This window comes from Dinoponera quadriceps, unplaced genomic scaffold, assembly GCF_001313825.1.
Source record: "Dinoponera quadriceps isolate SergipeBrazil2010 unplaced genomic scaffold, ASM131382v1 scaffold1043, whole genome shotgun sequence".
Classification (NCBI taxonomy): Eukaryota; Metazoa; Arthropoda; class Insecta; order Hymenoptera; family Formicidae; genus Dinoponera; species Dinoponera quadriceps.
The window spans coordinates 2,212-9,159 of record NW_014555187.1 but is presented as its reverse complement, the minus strand read 5'-3'; the positions used below and the strand labels follow the sequence as shown (position 1 = coordinate 9,159).

Here is a 6,948-nt window from a genome sequence, read left to right as displayed (position 1 = left end):
CTCCTTGGCAATCGAAACGGTGCTTACATGACGGTCGGACTCGACGATTTCCATTATTTTATCAACATTTTCGACAATTGGCCTCCCGGAGCGTGGTGCATCTTTGACATCAAAATTACCGAAACTGAATCGACGAAACCAAAATTGCGCGTGATTGGCTTTTACAGTATCAGGACCATAAACACTATTCACATTTTTAGCCGCCTGGCTTGCGTTTTCGCCTTTATCGAAGAAAAACTGTAAAATATGGCGTATTTTCTCTTTGCTGGTGTCCATCTTTGAAGCGCGCTCAAACAATACTGAGTCAAGCAATCACAAAACTGTCTGAGAGGTTTTTTTAGTACGAAATCTTATCTTTCTAACGCCATCTGGCGTAATCCGATCGGACTTATACAACGCGAGATACAGATTAGTAAAGCCCTCTATTGGAAAAATAATGGATTACTTTTTACTAGACCTAATATATATAATTTGCACTATCCATTAATTATATTACCTATAAACAAGAAGAGAACCCAATTGAATTTTCTCTAGATATTTTTTTCTAGATATTTTTCTTGAGTTACATTGAAACCATGTAGAGAGGTACTCATTGCAGTTTCTATAATTGCAAACCGTTATGTTTAAGTTGCGATACACAATCATATGCTGCCTAAAAAGAACTTCGAACCTAAAAATAAATGTAACTATTTAAAATCACTACGGAAATATTATATACCGTTAATTTATCGTACCGTCGATACTACACGCGCAAACAAATTTTCTCATTCTTGATTATTTCGAATATAATAAACTCTCTAAATAATTATATGACAAAAATATCTCATAATTTACCACATATTGCATTCAGCGTATGTTCAGAAGCAAATGCTAATACATCTTTTTCGACAGTCCCACCGACATTTTTAAAGTCTTGGTCATGCATTATCTCTTCTCAACTAAAACATTAACATACTTTCGCAATATATTGAAATGAGATGCAAGTGTCAGTATCTTACGTCGTGAGTGCCACCTAAAATATATATAAGATTATGGTTAGCATCATTTTTTGAATAATTTCCAACACAAATGTTATTGTGCGATAACCCTACAAAATAAAATACAATAACACCAATAACTCTCGTCTGCGATTATTTCTTGCGCTTTTGAATTTATTGTTTAACTAATCAGACTTTTATCGACGTATTTTTCATGATCCGTTTTAGTAAAGTAAGTTCTTGACACTTTCGCTGCCGATCCCGCGCCTGATATGGCGTCATCTCTACAGAGTTAATCACGCGCCAGCGCGGGGTATGGAGTGATGTATCAGAAGCCAGTCACGCATTCGGCGGGGCACTAACTATCAACACATTCTTACGTGACCGGCAGCTAACGTATTAAGTAAATATTACTTGAATGTGTGTAGCACTTTTTCGGCCCGGCAGTCAACGTGTTAAACTCAACTTGTCTTCTTTTTATATTTGCGCTCAATCAACAGCACAAAATAGCCGCATAAATTCATCTTTATCGTGTCATTATCAAAAATTATGTTAATCAATAGGAAAATATTTACCGCACGAAAGTATGATTGCTTTTCCTATATATCTGGAGATATATATATTTATTAGGTCTCATTTACAAACTCGTGAAATTATAATGAATAAGTGTGTGATACAATTTTATCACTTGAGAGAATATCTCAATTTGTTTATATATGTTTATATATGTTTATATATGTTTGTTTATATATAGAATGATATATTTTCTGATATTACAATGAGATTATTTTCATCGGAATAACCTTCTACTAGGCTATGTATTCAATGTTCAATATGTTCAATAATATAAAGCATATATGCACGTATATAAAATAAGTTTTTTGCATTACCTGTGCTGGTAAAAAGCCCTGTGTTTAGCCAAGGAAGCAGAGTATATTATATGAGGCTCTTATCGATGTGTAACGTATTGTTTAATATTACCTGAAATCACGGGAAGTGGGATATTGTGTAATATTAATTTATTATAACGTTCAAATTCATATATAGCTAATTAATTAATTTTACGAATAATTTCAAGTACTGCTTCTTCTTTGAGAGACTATGTTTTAGAAAATTAATTCTTTTCGCGATATATCATTAACGAAACGTCCAAAAAGTTTTGAATTGTAAGTTTATTTATATTTAGTAAATTTAGGAATAATTCTTCAGTATATATACATTTTTTAAAATATGTCATTACCCATTTCTTCACTTACATACCTCGAGATCATCTGGATAACGAATAGTCACAACACATATGAAAAAAGCCCATATTTTAATAATGGAATATTTATCCGTCACCATACGCAAAAAGCACCAAAATTTTTCTGAAAATTGTGCACATATATTGTAAATAACAATATGTGAAAAATTTATATTATTATCATTCTCATTCCTTTAAATATACTGTACCATTACTTAAGCAAATCGAGCATGATATTTTATCAAAGAAAATGAGTGAGAGAAAAGAAAAAAAATTAAATCAGAATTATGTAATGTTTATAGTTTTGTAATAACATATAAGTTCATGATCTGCTGATACAAATGAAGAATAAGTTGAACATTACTGAACTATTAATTAATTAATGGCGAATATATCGGGAATTTCCATTTACCTTGTGGCACTACACCATAGAATATATTGCCAAGAAACGGAATATGTTTCAGTCCTGATATTTGATCGATCAATTGTCCGGCTTTTGTATGATGCACATAATAATCAAAAGCAAATGCTGTAATAATAATAGTAATAAGTAATAAAAGTACGGCGACAATCATTTTCCAAGCCAACAATGAACGGCATTACGGACGTTTACAAAAGAACTGTGTGTCTGGTACCAGTAAGCTGGTATTGTACGAACTGCCGATGCAATACAGAAATAAAGTCTAATGAGATAGTTCTACATTGATTTATACGTACATATCTTTTAAATTGTTGGTGTGTTGGAAAGTCATCTTAAAAATATATGTGTGTGCGTGCGTGTTGTCTCTCTCTCTCTCTCTCTCTCTCTCTCTCCTTCATTGCCACCCATCCTCCGCTTCCAACGCCTCAATCACGTGCCAGAATCTCGTCCTCAGGATCCTCAGAACTGGCTTAATCGATATCAGTAACATTAGAACCTTCGATATGTGATATATCCGATAACGCGCACCTCGCAATTCCGCGCGAACTACAACGAAGTTTCAAAGTGCGGCCGCAATATGTAGTAGAGAAGATACGCTGCTCAGCGTTTCAGACTTTCGTCATCCATACTTCGGGATTCTCGGCGTTCCAAATGCATTATAATCAACTGCTATAGAAGAAGATTGATACTTCCAGCGCACGATATAACAGGATAGAACGCATAACGATAGCGTTGTTACAAGCGTTTAATCATTTTTCGCGACGCGAAGAACATAAAATCCAGCAAATCCGGCGGTACGAGCGCGCGGAGGAATCAGAAATTATCCCCACGGGCCCAGAGCGCGATGCCTTTGTAATATTTAAACAATAGTAATAAGCTCGCCGGTCGAATGTGAGCGCCGTTAAAAGCACTTATCGTCGTTAAGTCGTCAGTCCACTTTGGCGCGCTGTCTCGCCACGGTGGATAAAGCGAAGTGACATTCAGTACCCGGGATGACGCGCAACAATGACGAAGAAGAAGCGCCCGGCTCTCCGGCAAGATAAAAGGGCGCGCGTTTCTGTTTTGCAAGAGATATAACGACTGAGAATGGCGGAGCATACGGAGCTAATGGCGAAGTTAATGGCGAAATACAAGTAAGCATCAGAACGAGGGTGTAACAAAAGGAACACCGACGGACGGGGGAAGTCGAATGAACGGCGGAAAAAAGGGAAGAAATAAGAGAAAAAGACAGAGGAAGGAGAGGAGAAAAATGGTGAAGGAGTAGCCGCAGGCGCAGAACGAGAGGCGGTGGAGAGAGGAACGCGGAAGAATAGAAGGGAAGAATGAGGTCATGGTTCTCGGCGGGGAATTTGTATCTGCATTTTAGCACGCAGTGTATAATCCGATGAACTGCGCCTGTTTTCCAGCGACTCGATGTAATAAAAGTCGAGTTGAGCGTTGTCCCTCCGCCGTCGTCAGGTTTCTCGGCGCAGCCCCCTGCACCCTTCAGTCCGGGCCAGCTCTCTTTCTCTCTCTCTTTCTCTCTCTCTCTCTCTCTTTCTCTGTCTCTCTTACACGTCTCTTGTCCAGAAAGCACACAACCGCGACGCAGCGACCAGGCTCTGCCCCTTCCGCAAGGGAGAGAGGTTCAATGGTCTTTTCCGTTCAAGGTTTTAAAATGTCTCCTTCAATTCTCGATATGGGAAGTTAGCGTGGAGTACCTTGTAAAAAGATTAAAACTTAACTTAACTTAACCCTTTCGGTACGGAGGAGCTGGCCGCGGTTATACATTCGTGGTACGAGGAAGTTTTCCACAAGAGTGGTTGCACTTGCTACGTTCGCGTAACATTTTGCACGCCAAATAATTTATTTTGCGCTAAATTATAATTCGCTGTTGGATGTTTAGTCTACTCGCTCACGCAGTCATTTGAGTGTTAAACGATATCTTCTGGGTAGGCATACCCCGAGGTATCAGATCATCGCTTCGGATAAAGCAGTCGGCAGCCATAGAGCCGAAAGAATAACAGTTGTAATGAACTGCAAGATAAACCTATATGACTCATTTCTGATGGCGTGAGATGTATCTTACTCCTGATTGGGTAATGACGAACCTGCGCGGGAGTGTCTCATCACCTACCTATAAAAAGGTGACGCGGGAAGCCGAGCGTGACTCTCGCCCTCGCGACTCTCTCTCGGCTTCTACTTCGAGTACGACTTAAATAAATTTAATTCTTGCAATTCTTTTGTCTATCAACCTCCTTCAATCTCACACATATACGCACATACGCGCTCATTCATATCCACAACAGCATTCACACAGTCTCGTCCATCCCAGGGTAAATTGCTTAAATCCATTGACCCAAAAAGGACATTTATACTCCAAAAGCCTCGCGTTCGCGGCGCGATTCCGTGCCTTTCAATAACCCAACATTCGCGTCCGGGACGTAACACACTGTACGGCAGCGTAAGCCCAGTATCTAGAGACGTACGTGGATGCCGCCAATAGGCGGCAGTAGTACCGAAAGGGTTAAACGGAGTTAGCGGCGGGATAGACTCCCGCCCGCCTAGCACGACGAGAACCGCTACTGGGGGTGGAAACGATGACTGCTAGAAGGTATATCCCCGCCACCTACGCATCAGCTCTCTTTGTTCCTCCCGATTTGTTGTTACTTCTTGTACGCTCCGTCGTCCTTTCACCGCTGTTTTAAATAGTATTTTGCACAACAGTCGAAAGGGGAAGGGGAAGAGGGAGAGACGGGAGCGAGGGGGAGCGGGATCCAAGGAACGTTCGCAGGCTTCGCCGTTCGACGCTCCAGTAGCGTTTTACTTAACCCACATTTTCTTACTTCTTTCGCGTAATTCCGCTCCCATTCAGAGAGTCCATTAAGACTGTTTCATCTTTCCATACAATTTGTTTTCCCTACTCTATTCGAATGCCGCTTTCGAGATTTTGCAGAACCGACGGTGGCAATACTTCGGAATAGAGTAATCGCACGAGCCAGAAGTTTTCGTGAGAAAGGGAGAGAGAGAGAGAGAGTGTTCACGTCCTTCTTCGGCTTTCCCGTCGCGAATCCGAGTCCGGTGTACGTAAGGACCCCCGCTACGCGAGGAGGCGCTAAACGCGGGTAAAAACGGCCGAGGTCCATTTGCGATTGCTCAAAAATTTCTTTGCCAACAAAGGAGAGCCCAGGTGTCCCCTGCCGGCCGTTAGGATTTTGCGGTGCCGCGGGACTGAATATTTACTCGCTCGAGTCGCGCCCGCCATCTCGTGAAAAATTGCGAAAAAGACCACTTTTTCACTTCCTCACTCAGCACAGGGAGTTCCCTCTACAGGAAAGAATAGTCGTCCGTAACACTTTAATGCGCCTGAGCAGCACGGTCGCGGCAACGTGAAACGTCATTTATCCCGTTAATCGCAGTATTTACTATGCGTTAATTTCTTCCTTATAACTGATTAGCGGCTATTGATCAGACATTTGCTTGTATTTCGCTATTTGGACGGTTCACATCGTAACTTGGCAATTGTCAAATTGACTGTCGCGAATTAAATATGACGACGAAATGTATAAATCAATATATATGTAAATATCATTTTCAACAATTATACTAGGATATTATTGAAATTGTTTAAACTATTGTTCACCGTAAATGAACATTCTAGTGTCGAATTCTAGTGTCGAATTCATCTCAAAGTCCCAATTGCTATGCTTCGCTCTAGTCTGTCAAGTGATACAGACATTACGTTCTCAGTGAAAGAGGATGTAATTCTTACACTAATTCCGTAAAGGATCTTTATTTTCCTTAAACAATTTACCGGTTTATCTTCCGTCCAATTGCCGGTATTAATTGCTCCGGCAGCTTTCACGTCCATTACTCCACGACGGTGAGCCGGTGAATACGTTTGCCGAGGGGCAGAAACGGAAACGGTAAATGAGGAATGAAAGAACAAAAAGCGTGGAAGACAAAGCTATTACTTACCAGAGGCGTAGCACGGCTTTAACACGTTCCCTGCCAGATCGTTTTTTGAAGACTTTCCATTCAGGCCGCATGGGGCGTATGCGCCCCACGCTTTACAATTGTATTGTTTTGTTTCTGGCGTTTGCCTAACAATAATTAAAATAGTGCAAAAATCATAATTATCAAGGAAGGGGTGTATAGTTTAAGATGCATAACACAACAAAACAATAAATTTATTTTTCTAGGAATTAATTTAACAAATACCTGGAACATTACCAAGCGAGTTGTATCCTCACATATAATTTTTTTATCATGCCTATATCAGTTTAAAATAAAACATTTTAATTGAAATCAAGTTTGTATACAATCAC

At 40.1% G+C, this 6,948-nt stretch overlaps 1 pseudogene; it reads right to left on the bottom strand.

Annotated features, from left to right (window-relative positions):
• LOC106743388 overlaps window positions 1-6,491 on the bottom strand; it is an 11,497-nt pseudogene extending 5,006 nt beyond the window's left edge.
• Between the last annotated feature and the right edge of the window lie 457 nt (window positions 6,492-6,948).